Genomic DNA, 18,399 nt, shown 5'->3' on the forward strand with positions numbered 1-18,399 from the left:
ACTTACCGTGGAAATCAGGTCCCGATGTGCCCTCCGCAAATTTATTAAAGGTGCATCACAGCAGATATCTTTGCACCCCTGATCGTTTTTGCGAGCAGTCACCATTCAACTGTATGGTGACTGCTCTGGCCGCAATCTAACAAGTCCCGTAAAAACAGCTGAAGCTGGCGTACATTATCAAAATTGAAAAAATCCAATGCTGTCAGCTCTGCTCCGAAGAGCAGAGCTGGACAGCGCACGTGTGGAGGGATCACATGATCCCTCCCTGTCACTCACGATAGTTGCAGAGACAGAGCGGGGATCTTAGTTCTTAGAACTGCACATGCGCAATTGAAAGAAGAAGAGGAATGAAGAGGACCAGTAGGAGATCCTGAAACAGCGCGTCCCGAAGAGGGGGGTAAGTATGATTTTTCCTATCACAGAAACAGCAGTTTTTCGGAACTGCTGTTTCTGTGATCCGTTTTTCATAAATTTGAGAAATAGATCAATCCTTATCCATGCGATAAGGATTGATAACTATTTTTTCAGTTTTGCCGATGCTTGATAAATGTGCCCCTTAGAATGTAAACTCTCTAATGAGCAGGGTCCTCCATACCCTTTGTTTTCATGTCTGCATTTATTTTGTCTACCTTGTATGTCCCTGTTTTATGTATGTACTGTTTTCCCTACTGTACGGCACTGTGGAGCACTGTGGCACCTTACAAATCCACAATAATTATAATAATAATAATAATAATAATTTAATCCAATATGCTATCAAATAGAATCTCATCTGAAAAACAGTGAGTTGCTTGCGTACACATTCAAATAAGTAAAACTATCTCTGAAGGGGTTTATTGTGTGGAAGAAAAGAACATGTAGGCAGACAATGTTTCTGGAAATCTGCAGAGCCTGTTTAGCATTAGGGTTCACAGCTCATTTATTAGAGTATAAGGAATAACATACATTATAATGCAGAGAATAAGTATATAGTGAACAAGGGTTGCAAACATTTATAAAAACTCCCGTAAATAATATCTGTATAAACAGTGGATTTGGAGATCATCAATTCAATGCTCCTAAAAAAAAAAAAACCTATCATATTCTAATGAATAACACATTCTCTAATGTAAATTATTAGGATATTAGAAGTCACTAAGATTTCCATGACCTATATAACAATATTCAGCCTTTGACCTCAGAGTTATGTCCATATACTTCTATATGATCATGTGACCTCTAGTAGGCGACACAATACATATCTTCATCATCATCATCATCATTTATTTATATAGCGCCAACATATTCCGTAGCGCTACATACAATACATACATACATATCTTCAGTGTTTTCTGGGCAAAAAGAAAAATACAGTTCTTAGCTCGCCAACATAATGTTATTACTAAATACAGAGGATGTTATTGTTGTTTCATGGGAATATAAAATATATTTTTAAATGGTTTCATTTATGATTATGTCAGACGGCAGCCGTCTGTGATTATAACACAACCATGTGACATTTCTTATGAGGCACTGTACAAGTATATTGTCGTCAGGCTTCATTATTATTAATATATTCCAGGAATTTGGCCAACATTTCCTGACACCAAGCCAAAAAATAATGAGAGTATTAATATGGCTTTACATACACATCTAGCATGAAGATGTCACTTCTGTCAGTGGGGTAGCTTATTGTTAAATTGTATACTAACCCTTGCTTCTCAGTTACACTCATTTTTAATTACAATATATATATATATATATGTGTGTGTGTGTGTGTGTGTGTGTGTGTGTGTGTGTGTGTGTGTGTGTGTGTGTGTGTGCTTTAGCCTTCAATGCATTAGCTCTCAATTGCTTGTATTATTCTGCAACTCTGTACAAAAAGGAAGACAAATCCATGTACGACAGGAAAACTGGAGTGTTTGAAAATATTGATTACTATATTTTATTTATCCATGATCTCAATTAGTGTTGGATACATATTGGACCATGAACATACGCATAAAAACTAGGTTGCATAAAATGCATACTATCCTGTGTATGTTAAGTTGAATGCATCTCTAAATACATCCAACTGCATACACAGCAATATTTCTGTATTAGGAGTACATTGGGAGTACAGCAATGTATATACTTATGCTCCACGATTGCATAGAGATGTGGCAAGGAGTGCACCTTTTGTGGCTTAAGTGCTTGGTTTGTTATAGCCCCCAGAAAACAAGCTAACAATGGCCTTAAGGCACTTAAGCAAACAGTGCTGTTAATGAACTCTACTGTGACAAGTCATGCACCAGTGGAAGCAGTTCTTGCCAGTGATAAGAAGAAGGCCATTGTCATGCCTGGGCATAAGACCAAAACATCCACCTCTTACATGTGGAATTATTTTTACTCAAATCCTAACAACAGTTGTCTAGCCATTTGTAGCATTGTACAGCCACAGTCAGTAGAGGTAGGGACCTTAACCATCTAGGAACCTCATCCATGTTACGCCACTTGAGGCGAGTTCAGGGAAATCTTTTGTGAAACTCAGAAACTTTTGCCAAAAAATAACAACCAGCAGTCCAGCATCAGCTACCTCTCTAACTTCTCTCAGTCGCACAGCGGATCACAGGCGCTATGGCGACCCTAATGGTATTAGATCTGCGTCCAATATCCACCATTAATGCAGCAGGAATAAGACAGTTAATTGAGGTCATGTGTCCTCACTACCAAATTCCATCTCAAAGCCATTTTACTACATAAGCATTGTCTCACCTGTACCAGGAGGTTACAAAAGAGAAAATTATTGGGCTACAAAATGCCATTCTACCCACTGTACACTTAACCACAGATATGGGGACAAGCGGAACTGGGACAACTGAACATTATATGACTGTGACAGCCCACTGGGTTGGTAAATCACCTTCAGCAGCAGGGACAGCAGCAGCATCTTACAAACAATGCCAGATCTTTCAGAGGCAGCTTCTCTGTGTATCATCTGCTTCACTAAGAGGTAATACCGCTGACAACCTGTTTGAAAAACTAAGGGATGTCATTGCAACATGGCTTATCCTGCTTGGACCCTCCTGAGGATATGTGATTTCTGATAATGCCACCAATACTGTTAGAGCATTACAGTGGGGGGAATTCCATCACATTCCCTGTTTTGCTCACACAATCAACTTGGTTGTACAGAACTTTTATAAAAAAATGACAGTGACATGTAGGAGATGCTGTCTGTGACCCGAAATATTTAGGGTCATTTTCAGCATTCTGCAACAGCATATAGTAGAATACAGCAACTGCAAGAAGAATAGAATTTAGGGGTAATGTACTTTAGTCCAGCGCAGTGGAGAATAATTTCCGTGTTGTGCAAGGTGCTGAAACCACTCGAAATAGTCACCTGTGAAGAGAGTACAGACACTGTTAGTTTGAGTCAAGTGATTTCCCTAATTAGACTTTTTGAGAAGCTGCTAGAGAAAATGAAGGAGGAAAGGAAACAAAGCAATTCCGCTAACTATGTTGGACTTGTAGATTAAGAGGTTTATTCACTTCGCCAGGATCCAAGAGTTATCAACATCTTGAAATTGGATCATTACATTTTGGCAACTATGCTTGATCCTAGGTTTAAGAGCTATTTCTTCTTTTTCTTTCCAACTGACCCAGATCTCAAAGAAGCAATGAGCTCCTGGTCAGCAAGCTGACAGCTCAAGTGGTACATGACACAACAACATCTCCTCCTTCAGTTTCTCTGGAAACTGCTGCTAGGAAACAACTTATCTTTCCCAAGAAACCCAGTGGTGATGCAGATGAGTCAGCACAACATTTTGACATTTGGTCTGGTCTAAAAGAATTGCCCAAAAATCGTGACAGCTCTGCCGTAAAATGAACTACAAATGCCATGAGGACGGCCATTACCAGCAATTACATCAAAGTACACAGACGTCTGTGATGGTGGATTCCAGCGGCGATGAATTAGTATTGTTTGAGGATGATGTACAAACTGATAAGGGGGAATTTGATGACAGTGTAGATTGCAGATGCTGAGATCTAGCTGAGAGAAAGGAGCTAGCTGATGTTGGTATGTTTGGTAACATTTTGGGTAGAATGGTATGTTGGCAATTTTATGTTTTTCTACAGTAAACTTTCACCTTTATTAGAGAGGTATTTTTTCTTTAAAAAGGTACAAGCTTTTTATTTACATTTTTGTTTCTCTGACTTAAAATGACTATGCACTTGAACATAGGCTTTAGCACAAAAGGTAGAGGGATTAGTATTATCATGACAGAGACTGGAGAGTGACAAGAACAATGTGACTGAAGACAAAGACACTGCCACCCCTTCTGTTTCTGCATAAGCTATGGCACAGTAGAATGTCACTGGAGACTTTTAAGAACACTGCCAGCCCTATTATTTCTATTTTTATTTCAGCAATGACAGTTAGCAATGGAACTCTCCTGTTTCTGTGTGAGCTATACCTAAGTAGAATGTCACTGGAGACTTAAAAGAACACTGCTACCCCTCTTTCTTTTCTAGCTATGATGCTGCCCAACTGCACTAGTGCCAAGAACCGTGCTACTCCTTCTGTGTCTCTGTGAAATGGCGCTGGACCGTCGTGTAGGGTGGTACTTATAAAATCCAAAACTCGCGAGATGCGATGATGTAACGATGATGTTTTGCCTCATTTTCAATTACAAGGGCGCGCGAAAGTCGTCTCTGCTCGGTACTCGGATCTGCTGAGTTCGGGTGGGTTCAGTTCTCGGGGAACCAAGCCTGAGCATCTCTAGTTAGTAGTAATATCGAAAGTTGCATTACTCTAATTATACAATATAATGAAATGTCATATATACAAGAGAGAATAGTTTCTTGACAGTCTTATTAATGAATGCAAAAGTCGCATTTTTCTTATTTAATAATGAAATACCTAAAAACCTATTCTTCTCCTTCAGCTCCACTGTACAAGCTAAGTTTGGAGCTCTTGAAGTACTGGTATTTTTTGTTTACTGTTCTGTACTGTTTTACCCTATATCGTCCACTGTCTGTTTTCCGTGCAGTGCTGCGGAAATCTTGTAGTGCCTTATAAATAAAGATTAATACTAATAATACTACTACTACTACTAATAATAATAGTAATAATAATAATAACTAAAGTGAAATATGAACACCAGACATCCATAGTTTACCACTTCATGAATGCAACAGGAATCGTCTTTCCAGCATTATGGAAATAACTAAGAAGTAATCCAAATAGATAGCCCCAACTTTCTAAAATAGAACCACAATGCCAATGAATGAAGTACTCTCAGCTAGAGGGGTCAGTACACAAACAGACTCCATCTTTCAGGAAAGTCTTCTCCAGGGGTGAGTTTCTGATATGAATGCAACTGGATCTCTCAATTAATAGTTACCTATAAAAATTAAAATTCAATGGACATTTGAGTATGTTCATGGGACGTTTAAGTATGTCCATTGAACGTTTGAGTATATTCATTGGACGTTTGAGTATGTCCACTGGACGTTTGAGTATTTTTTATATCAATCCTGCATGGTTATGAAAGTCACACCTTTTCTTCTTGCAAATTCTATCCTGAACACTGATTGGAGCATTGCACTACTCGCAGTTATAACATGTCTTCCATCCTTTTGCCTATGGCCTCTGATCCAGCCATAGCCTATAATATGCATTCCTGTAAAGGCGCCATTAGCCATCATGTACCAATGATTCTCAAACCAGTTCAACAAATTGGTTATCAACTCTGAAATTTCTCCAGAGTTTCTCGGATTCTAGACTGATTTTAAAAATTGAGTTATATTTGAGAAAGTCAAGAGTGTGGGGAACAGCAAACCTCAAACACAACCTGCAAACCTTAAATTGTGAATTTCAAAGTAGTATTTGAATTTTTTTATTACTTAAAAATTTTCTTTAAATAGAGTTTTAAAAAACACTCATTTTAACCAGAAAGGCAATCCTCAAATGTGAATGGTGAACTTTGCAAATGAAAACTGTGCAGATTGCATGAAAGCAGCAAGTTTCAAATAAATTCAAATCAAGGTTTGTTTCTGGCCATCAAATCAATAAAATTTGATCAAATGTTTTGAACTGTTAGAAATTTTCAAGCATCTTTAGCTGCTATATTTACAAACGTAATTAGTTGCAAGAACAAAGAAGTCAAAGCAAGAGGGCAAATGCAAGCAAATGAATGTTGTAAAGGCCCTGTGGTTGTCATAAGTGAACCCCAATAGGACATGTTTCTGAGTGTAACGGTCTATGTTAACTGCACTCCAATTCCTCTCTACAGATGACACACTTTTCACCCTCCATGTTTCATTTCTAATTCTGAAACATTAATTAATATTAATGTCAGTTTGCCATTATCGTGGGCCTCCAAAAGATGCAGTTCCCAATAGAATGTTTTGCATATCCACTTATCAGGGGACACCAAAATCAGAACCTGGGACACCCCTCGGGAACCAGCTCACAGGTTATACAACTACATACTATTATTAACAAGTTACTGTCAGACAAAATGCGAGACACAAGAATGATTCTATATGCTATGGGTCTGAGTTATTAAGGAGAGCAAAGCATAAAAAGGGAGTAACATTTGCACCTGGGTAAAACCATGTTGTATTAGAGGGGGAGGTAAATTTAAAATGTGGGGACAGATTTATAGTTGGGGTAGGGCATGTCCTAGATCAACTTTAAATTTCAGTGTAATAATAAAGCTTGTTTGTTAGATGAAAAAACAGCCAGTATTTATCTTATGTGCAAAATAATAAACTAATTTGCAACCCTTGCATTGTAACATGGTTTGTCCCAGAGAACATTTCCTCCTTTTTTGTCTTAATGACTCAGGCCCTATATACTTAAACGCTACGGAATTTGCTGGCGCTATATAAATAAATGTTGATGATATACTATTCTTTTATAAAAAGTGACAATATTATGCAGTATAAACTTCAGTGTATTTGTTTATATCAAATAATGAAACATAAAATAAATTGCATGCAGTACACTACAAAGGCTTTTTTTTTAAGAAAAACAATAGATTGATGAATAGATATAAACTGACGTGTGTATTTATTTATTTATTTATTTATTTATCAATCTATGTTTATTCCTCCAAATACAAATTGCTGGTTTGAAGAGAAAGAGGTTATAAACTGTGCCAAGCCTAATCCTCAGCAAAATTACTTTTAATCTGTTTCGGAGAGAGTAGATGTCTGAAGCCAATTCAAAATCCTTTATAATCATAAACACAGCTTCCCCCTGTCTCTCCATCACACTGCAGAATCAGCTACTGTAGTCACACTTATAGAAGCATGTTTGCAAAACACAAAACCTACAAGTGACCAAGTGTTAAAAATAATTTGAACTGGTAATTCTCTTTACCTGTCAGCGTGCAATAGGATTTAAAAACTTGCATGTCCAATGTGGGTTCATGCAAGGGCAGCTTATACCTTTGCTTGGAAAGAAAACATCTGATTATCTCCTATAGTTTTTCAGTGTAATCAACCATGAAATGCTAAAGAGCTGCCAGATTGACCCACACCTAAAGCTATATATATATATCATGTGCTGAGACTCCAATGTGCTTTCATTGGAAATGACATGTAATCTCATTTTCATTTTACCATCATATTGTACAGATCAAAATAAAGGAAATCTGTGTACTGTATAAAGTATCCTCTACTTCTGATTTTCTACCAATTAAAAATATAAGATAAATTAATATAGAGCCAAGGTTTGCTTAGGATCCACACAAAACTTACCTACCGTTTGCAAACCTTATTCTTCCCATTAAGGCTGCAGTGCTCAGTCCTCTTCTGCATAGAAGAGCATAGAGTGACAGTTATAGAATATTTAATAATATTGTTTGAAGATTTAACCAACATTACTGGATCGAGCCATTATTATATACATTTCAGTTGGGAGAAACGGTTATTACTCTCTATTAACTAATTGACTAAGATTTAGATGTATTTTCCTGGATGTTGTTAAGTCACTTTGAATGCATGTCACAATAGGCAATTATCCATGTATCACTGGCATTTGAATCTGGAAAAAGTCATACGATGTACAGATGTAGCTATGGTTAACTGGTCACATGGGTATTTTAAACTAATGTCATTCTTCCTATGAAAGGAAAAACATCTTGACTCCTGGGGGTATATTTACTAAACTGTGGGTTTGAAAAAGTGGAGGTGTTGCCTATAGCAACCAATCAGATTCTAGCTGTCATTTTGTAGAATGTACTAAATAAATGACAGCTAGAATCTGATTGGTTGCTATAGGCAACATCTCCACTTTTTCAAACTCGCAGTTTAGTAAATATACTCCCTGGACTACACAGATCTGTTTTTTAAATAACAGATAAATATTGATATTTGCAAGAGTTGGCGGAGTACAGAAAGGTATATATAATTGTAAGTCAATTAGATGTGGATGCAGACGCAGATTCGCGAGTTAGGAGGCGTACCTTTTGCGCATGCTGGAGGGCTAGTGCAAATATACACAACAATGATGAAGACTATCAGCAGCACTATCTAGCCTTTTTTGACTGGCTGTGTGCGAATGGATCTCGGGTGATAGTACTTCACTCATCAAAATCATGGCAATAATGGATCAATTAGGTAAATTGTCTATTCGCATTACTTAAATGTAATTTTAATACAGACTGCTGCTGGAAAGTAGATTCCCATTAATTGTTAAATGGATAAACAATGGATGTGGAGGTGTTGTATTAAATTCTTTTTATATATGGTAAATGTGGCTTTAGCTTTTAATAATAAGACATTTTCTCTTGTGTTTTTACAAAAAAGAAAACAGATAAAGTGCATAGTATTTAAGTGCTGCATTTTTTTTCTTTTTTGAGAAATAATATTTGGGAGCACAGAGGCCTCTACAGTAGCTGGGATTCTCAACTTTATTGTTATGTTATACATTTTTGTTGTGCCAAATAAGTTTTTTTTGTGTATCTGACCACATTACCCTATTTGTACACAATATAATAATGCATTAAAGCAGTGTTGTATTGTATAATTAGGCTGTGCACAACTAGGGTAATGTATCTACATTGCATTCTAACATGTACTCCTAATGCTTCTGTATCCTACGCTTTCGTCAGTATGCCTGACATAAGTAGTACACTTTTTGGGCTAGATTTACTAAGCTGCGGGTTTGAAAAAGTGGGGATGTTGCCTATAGCAACCAATCAGATTCTAGCTTTCATTTATTTAGTACCTTCTACAAAATGACAGCTAGAATCTGATTGGTTGATATAGGCAACATCCCCACTTTTTCAAACCCACAGCTTAGTAAATCTAGCCCTTTGAGTTGTTCCCATTGCAAGATGAGTCCAACTTGATCAAATGATCAAAATACAGTTTAGACTAATTACCTCTTATGTCTTGCTATGTTTTCAAAAAACACTTGTTCATTCAAATGAATACAGCAGTGTTATAAATTCTTTGAACATACAGCACTTTATTGTAACTGTGCAGCAATAGGTCCTCCTTACAAATCTCTCTCTCTCTCTCTCTCTCTCTCTCTCTCAAGTGACAAATGAGGGAACACGTGAAACTTAAAATAAAGGCACAAACTCATCAGACATACAGACTTTGTTCTCAATCAGCCCATATCACTGACCGCACACTCATACAGGGAAGACACTCACCCCATCACACTAACACCACAGACGCATAAACAGAAAATACACAATCCATTGCACTGAGAAATAATATCACACCACATTATACTCGCCCGAAAACTAAGCATCTGGAATTGTAAGTCGCTTGCAGCTCTTTGTACATAATGTGCGGTTTCCTATAGTGCAGTGCGTAGTATGTGCTGTGATTGGCCAATGTAAAGTAAGAGTTTCACAACCAACGAAAAACAGTCAATTATGGTTAGCTATGGAAGGAATATTGCTTGCAGACCATTAGAAATCTAACTCATACCTTGAGTGCTATGCACTGTATAGGATACTTGTCTGTCAAGGGCCGACTGGCAAATTTAAGCCTCAGGTGTCAATCACACAGGACTGGCCCTTGACCAGTGGCCCATCCTTAAAAGGTGGCATAAGGTATAGAACACAGGGGCTGATTTATCAAAGGGCAACAACGCATTTAGCTAGTGTGTTTTTACTGACGAAATTACATTTCCACCGGTGTTAACCCCCATTTGCAAAGCCTATTTAGCAAACATCGAAGCAGTACTCCAGGTTCTCCTCAGATGGTGTTACCAGAAGATTTAGAAAAATGTTTAATTCTTAGACTAAATTAGCCTAACTAGCGTTATCAAAATGGCATAGGAGCTTGATGAATTTTATTTCTGTTAAAAGCAATAGAGATCCAGTTCAACCCTTATCATGAGTCCTCATCACTGAAGAAAATATTTCGTAATACTGGCCCGGAGCAGTAAGGGTTAACCCACCACTTCACTGGGCCAGACTTTGTAGATATGTGCATGTGTATTTGGTTTTTTTTAAACTCCCAGCATTTATTGCCATACATTTCATATTTATACTGCGCTTCCAATTACAATCCTCCTTACTGCTTCTTCTAACCTCTGCTCAAACTCCTCCCCTATTATATTTGGCTAGGACCAGTCCTTAACTGTACTATATTTTCCATTGCTTCTAATTGCACTTCTCCCAGTTCTTAATCTAACTCCCTTCCAACCTGCTTCTCTATCTGTACAGATTCACGCTCCCCATTGAGGTGCAGTCTGTCTCTCCTGTAGAACCCATAGCTGAGAGAAATGGTCCCAAATCTTCCAAAACCTAGATCCTTTCTTCCTACTTTAACATCTCAGCCACTCATTTACTTCCCTAAGCTAAATGGATTTCTGATGTAGCACGTGGCACAATTAGTATTTCAGAAAATAATATTAGCTATTGCTTTATATTTCCTGTCTAATCTCACTGTCTATCTATCTATCTATCTATCTATCTATCTATCTATCTATCTATCTATCTATCTATCTATCTATCTATCTAACTCTAACTTTGTACCGACATTTACAGTGACCATTGAGTGCTCCCTAGCCCCTCTTAACTATTTATTGTCCTAATCCACAATATGCTGTACTCAGGCAAATGGGAAGCATCCATATATGGTCCTGGCGACTGATCGCCCTAAATATCTTTGTAAAAATTGAATTTCTTACTAGCAGCATATATCTGATCTTCACTACATTCCTGGTCCCATCTTTATTGAATGAGTCATTCTGCTACATGCTGGTGGAAGTATGCTGCTGTTGCAGAATAAGAGAAACAGTATATAAAGGACACACAGTGCAATATGTTATCCTCTATTACATTACAAGTGCAGCTATTTCTAGAAACATAACAATTTATTTTAATTGGAAAAATAAAAATATTAATTTGTATAAAACGTTCATCTACAAAAAATAAAGTAATGAGAAGAGAGGCATGACAAATGTTTTAAACAATAAATTAGTCACATAAATATCCTTAATGGCAGTAAATCTAAATAAAGAATTGTGGTTCTCTTTTGCTGGGGCATTAAACGGCTTCTTCCCTCTCCTTCTGGGCTTTCCTTTCCTTAGGCTTGCTTTCCTCCCTCTTCTCTGGAGGAATTGATATGGAAACCTCCAGAATTGGCCAATGGACAATAGATGGTTTGGAAAGTTGACGTTCTGAGCTCTGGTGTATTTAAACTATGCTGGAATTACGTTGTTGGCACCTGCAGATTTGGAGAAGGTTTCTGCTGGCTGAAAGAACGATGGTTGTTTTTTTTATGGTACATTTCATGCCTTTTAGGGAAGAGTTTGGCTGGTGTTGGATTGGTTTACACACAGATGCATCACTGACTATAGTTTTTAAAGATACCAGTGGGGCCTTTTGAATTGAAGTAGTTGATGTTTATTACCCAGTGCATGGAAGACCTGAACATATATTTGAAGATGTAAGTTACTGCTGTGGATTTTGGAACACTTATATCAGTGGCTTCACATGATTTTTTGTTTTAGCTGTACTTTCTGTTACAGTTTTCACTCCTTTCATAACCTTTGCAGTTTCAGTTGACTTTTGTATCCACTCAGTCTCCGTCAACCTGCAGCATATGGATGAGTCATTGTGAGGGTACATGCTGCCCGTGGCTGCTGTCTTGTTCATCCCTCCTTTAAGCACCAAAACTAAACTAGCATTAGGGACAGTAGGAATTCTACTTTTGGCTGCTGTATTAACATCTGAAATACTGAATAAAGAGTCTGAAAAGAAAAACAATAATGTAATAATATATTAATATACTACATCAAATTGTGTTTATTATATTATATGTTGTGAGGATACCACCCTTTGCTGGGATGGCAGTTACCCTTTGTGGGATTCAACTCACTCAACAAGACCAGAATATATCCAAAATAAGGCTTTATTATGACAGTACAACACCACAAGGCATTCACAAGATACAGAGTTCTCCAATATAATAATCTCAGTCTCTTTCAGAGTCTTATCCTCCCACAATATTACCACTACCAATTAGCTAGACAATTACAGAGTCTCCCAGCCTGGGTTACTGGCTCACACAAACCCTGTCCTGGTAGGGTTTCCTCCAGCGGCACTAAAATGTCTGCCCAGAATCCTTTTTGCTGATGTCTTGTACACCAGCATCCTCCAAGCTACAATCTCTCTCTGGGCATTCTACTCTCTCTATATTCTTGGCTGTATACACAGGGAGTAGGGTCAAATGTCTCAATCCTCCCTCTTACAGCAGGGGTCTATCAGTGGACACTTTAACTGTTAGACATACAGTCTCTGTTACCTTGATTATACAATGGAATGGCTTGACTCGATTATCTATTTAGCTGAATACACTAAAGAAAGGGTTACAATATAACATCAAGAAATCACACTTCACGCTTGCGTGAAACAACAAGACATTTGACACATTGTTTATGCAACATTACACAATCTGAGTCTGTGATATATTTTGATACAATAACATTTATATCGATACATATTAATACATTTTCCAATGCTAATTCAGCCAGTATATTACTGTGGAGGCACATTGTATATCATTTAGAAGTTCTAACCTAGTTGCCTCTCAGATTACCTGTTGACCTAGCTAATTAACATGGGCTGCCAGCTAGCTTTGTCAAGTTACTCAGACACTGTTCTGATTATAAACCAGCTCTATGCCACACCTCATAACAACGGGCATTTGAGACAAATGGTAATTACCCTAGCTAACACAAGCAAAATGACTTCTGCTGTCAAGTTATTTTCCCACAATATGGCAATATTCTTTCTATTTCTAATACATACAATATTCCTCGTAATAGCAAGGGCAAAATGTACATAATAACATGAAATAATAATACATATAATACACCGATGCTCTGGTGTATATACTTAGACTGGGCCAAAGATTAAAAAGTACATTAAACCGTGAGAAATGGGTGATGAATAAAAAGTTATCAGTCCAGTCGCACCCCGTTTCTTGACAATTGTATACATATATATGTTTAATATATTTATTATTAAGCAATAATTGTGTGGTTTCATAACAATAATATTCCCTTGAAATAGTTACAGAAACCAGCGGGTTTGAAGAATTATATAAATAAAAGAATAGCTAGAAACACATAGGTATTTATGTAACATGAAACAGGATGCTCCTTGTTTTGCTTCAAACAGATGCCTTAAATGTTAATGATAAAACAATTATTTTAACAAAACAATGATGGTTTACATCAAGATGTAATTTGACCAATTAATCAGCAAACTAGGGATGGAATTTAATTTTTTTTCGCTTAATTTGGTTATTTTTTTCATCCTACCTGTCGCAGTGAATTCTAGCATAAAAAGAGAAAGGGAACTTGCTGTGGAGAAGCCTGTTATTGTTATTATATAACTTGGTTTGTAGTAATACACCTACAAGCTTCTCATTGGCCCCTGGTGGCGACCTGTCGGTAACCACTGGTGAGCACTGACACATGGTGGCATATTCAATTGTTGGGTTTCCCCGCGGCGTTAAAAGTATTATCGTTATTACGGTAATACTAAGCCGGATTCCAGCTCGCAGCTCCCTGAAATCCAGCGTGAAAAGTACCGTAATAACGGTAGTTACGCGCACTATTACCGTAATGACGGTAATAGTGCCCGCGCCGCGTTACTTTAGCAAGTAACGCTCACAATTGAATATGCCCCGTGGTGTGTTATAGGGCCAGGCCTACATCTGACTGTTGGAGACAGTTGTCAGTAGAGAGTCAGGTGGTTGGGGGGTTAGTACTGATTTATATCACTACTTAAGATCTACGTCATGTAAGATGATAATATAATGTGGGGTGGAGTTCATTAAGATGGAAAACATTTGGAGTTACCCTGATCCAACAGGTTTCCATAAGGTGATGTGATCCTCTCTTACTAGTGATTGCTTGATACAGAGAGGCAGCGGTGTTGTCACACCCACTCAGGGGCCATGAAACCCACTCTGTGTGAGACAGGTCAGCCTTAATAGGATTGCAGTGCTGGACCATTGGAGCATTTGAGGGAGTATAACTTTTATTTTTTTCATATCTTTATGGAATCCATCCACAAGTCAGTTTTAGTTTTGGATGGAGTTATTATTTCATATGTTACTATGTTTACTTATTTCACAGTTTAATGGGTAAACATCTCATAGTATTTTAAAAAGGCAACTGTTGATGCTGAGATGTAGCCTAAACTCATCAATCAATTTGACATACTAGACTGAAAAATAATATAGTACATTTTATATATTGACTAACCTCACAATGGGGCTGATGCAGAGTTGTCAGCAAAAGGGCTTAATTTTCTGTAATAAAAGAGCACAGAAAAATAGCAAATTTCCACAGAGCCTACCTTGAGGTGCGTCCACATCAACAACATATGCTCCATAATCACAATCATCAGCATGAATATTCCCCTCTTAAAATGCATATATGTGTGTTGTTGCAGGTGTGTATGAGCTGCATGACCATTTGCAGCCCATGCAGATTCCTTTACTGTACACGGCCTAAATAACAATGCTCCGTCCCTCCCCCATAGAGCCTCTCCAGTCACAGGTGGTAGAATCGCACAAATCTGTATAGCGCATTTATGCACCCACAGCGTTTTTCTGCAAGTTACGCTATGCAAAATGGCATATGTCCCACTCTGTTTCAGCCGTAATGTATATTAGATTATTTAAAAATATGTAATTTACGTTGATAAATATGAAGAATGATATATTCAGCATAAGAAACCTGGAAGTAGATGGAAAATAAATGACAAATTTGACTACTTGGTTATCACAATCCATCTAATGTTATACTGTATTTATGTATTAAATTTGTTTATGACTAGATATAATTCATTTTACACTGTCATGTATTATCCTGTATTAATTGACAGGAAATCTTACCTGCCATAGTACAAAAGAAAGGTAGAAATGGGTAATATCTCTTATCAGGGTTACATTTCTCTTTCAGATGAGATGTACTAGGAACAGACCATCAACTGGCATTAGCTCATTTTATATAAACAATTCTATAACTGTTTATTTTTGCAGTCTCTATGTCACCAAGCCTACACCTGCGGTCCCCGATCTCACTTATTCTCTGCACTCGGAGCACAACCAATCAGAGGAGGAGTTAGTGCAGTGCATTCAGGGCCCACCATCTCCCTCCTTCCTCTGCAGGCTGTGCAGGTATGTGTGGGAATGTGTGAGTGGCATAAGAGGAGGTTTAAAGTGCATGTGGGGAGATGTGAGGAGGTCAGAGGGGGCATGTGGGTAGCTCTGAGTGGCATGTGAGGGGCATTTAGAGAGGTCCGAGTATCATGTGGGGGAGCTTCGGAATACACATGGGTGCATTTTGTGACAAGTGGTGGTCTGAGGGCATGTGGGGGCATTTTGTGATAAGTGGTGTTCTGAGGGCAAGTGGGGGCATTTTAGAGCATGTGGCAGAACTGAGTGGCATGTGGTGGAATTTTGGAGCAGATGGGCATGTGGGTGCATTTTTGGATGACTGAAGTGAGGAAGCTGAAGTTGTTTTGAAATGAAGGGTAATGTACAGCCCTTTGGAGGTTGGAGGGCCACACATGGAGCCCTTAAAGTAAATCAGGTTGTCCATCACTGCTCTATGGTGAGTGGTGTCACATTGGAACAAGGGCACTGTGCACCTTTATGGGTCTCTCAGAAATCATTTTAAAGGAAACTTTTTCTATAACTATTTTGTAAGACAAGAGAAGATGTTAATATACACTTCTTTACTGCATATTTGCATTTATTATCATATATGTGAACTGTAATGCTGTTTCGGTAAAATGAAAAAATTATTAAAAAGCTTTCTTTTATACTACCATATGATGGTCTCCCAATTCCTTTAGGTTTTTCTATATGGTATTCCATTGAACACCCTGAGACTGGTTCATCAAGGCACGTATCTCTGGATTTTGAGCATAAATCACTCTGCGCATGCCCAGAATCGAGAGACACAGCCGTGAACGCAGCCCTGGCCGCTGCATCTGCAAATGCAAAGGATTCATAATACAGCCTATGATTTCGGGGAGTGAATATTTTCCTATGCATTCTTTTGTGGATTTATGATCCACACAGCAGACCTGTCCCTGATTTCAACAGCACATGTATCTTGAGATCCCTTTCATGATGAATTCGGGAGCACACAAAGCCTAAATACGTGCGTATAATACTAAACGCGGGTTGCGCTCAGAATGCGTGCCTTGATTAATCAGGCCCTCTATCCCAAAAGTACCTGAAGACCTCTATTTAAATAAGCCTGATACAACTATTGTGTGCTCACCCTTCTGTTTCCTATGTATATATAAATGTAAATCACACCCTACTTGTAAAAAAATATTTTGGGGTGGTGAGCCCCTTTATAATGTTTATTTTGCTGTTCATATTCTTTATTACATAGAAGAAAAACAAAACCTGTTTATTTATGTTCATGATTTTTTTTAAAGGATGGTTTGTGTCAGTTAAGAACCATCAGTCCTGAATATAAATTGGATGTATTACTTAATTTAATATTTAGATAAGTTGAATGATTTTAACATATTCTTTCCACTATACTGCAGAGAAAAGTTTGAGAAAACTTTGTAAATAAATAAATAAATAATCTGCTTCCATTATTACAGGCTGATTTTAGCATTTCTGTTTTAGGAACAGCCAATCCCAATCCGCCCCTGCAGTCCTTACTGAATGTGGGCTAAAAGCATGAATGATAATATGAGCACCCCTGGTACTGTGTGCAACCTGTAGTGTGTCAGGGTGTAGTGTGGCACAGCTCCTATTCCTGCTCTCCTCTGCCTCTGCTTGGTCGTGGGTATGGAACATGTAGCAGTGAGCCCCAAAATAGCCACGCAGAGCAGTGCAGCGTCCCCCCTCAGTATGGGAGCACTTCTCAGGGGAGTGCTTGGTTAATGGGGATCTCCTTCAGCCTCATACTGTATCTACACTGTGGTATTAATGGCTGTCTGCATGTGAGGTACACCTGAAGGTAGGGATCCCCCTGCAGTGTGAGACTGGGGCATGAAGGGCTCACCAGGGGACAGCTGCGCTAGGAGCCCACCAGAGGGGGTGTGGCCAGCCATCAGAGAGGTGAGACCAGACACTAGAGGTGGAGGGGTTAACCCTCCATAGTGTAGTATATAAAGAATGCAGTGTGTATATAAAGAGTACACAGTCTTGACCTGCCCCTTAGGGCAGAACAGTCACCAAAAATCGGGATTGTCCCACAAGACTCAGAACATTTGACAGACTGTCCTACCTGTTCTTGTCACTTTCACCACCTGTGGCTGCTGGTTTCTTTAAATGCGGCTTGTCTGGATTGTTGGGAGCCCTGTTTGGAAAAAAATGGGTACATTTAGAAAATTCAAACCAGCCCCGGCGTTAAATCAATAGGACCCACAATAAATACTTAGGCCTTCCTCCAGCCCCAACATTAAAGTAATAGTTTTCCCATTTAATAAATTAACCTATTTCCCTCCCTCCAGACAGCCCCAGCAATAAAGTAATAGCATTTACATATAATAAATATACCTATTTCCTGCAACCGTCACTGGCATTAAATAATTCATATTCACATTTAATAAATAGACCTCATGCTCCTCAAACTCTGCCCCACATTCAATTAATAGTCCTCAAACAACCCCATCTTAAATTAATAGACCCCACTATAAAAATAAATTGCCCCACCATCACCACACAAACAAAATAGCACCCATTAGTTAGCTACCACCTACCACACACACATTACATTGCCACAAGCCCGCTGTGCCATCACACACACACATTACTGTACCCCTTCATCACCATGCTGTGCCTCCTTATGATCACACTGCGCCCTCCATGCTGCTTTTGCTCCCCCCTTCTCCTGGCCCCCCTTCATCACCCTGTGCCATGCTGCTTTTGCTCTCCCCCCTTCTCCGGGCCCCCTTTATTGCC

This window comes from Mixophyes fleayi, chromosome 2 (assembly GCF_038048845.1).
Source record: "Mixophyes fleayi isolate aMixFle1 chromosome 2, aMixFle1.hap1, whole genome shotgun sequence".
In the NCBI taxonomy this organism is placed as follows: Eukaryota; Metazoa; Chordata; class Amphibia; order Anura; family Limnodynastidae; genus Mixophyes; species Mixophyes fleayi.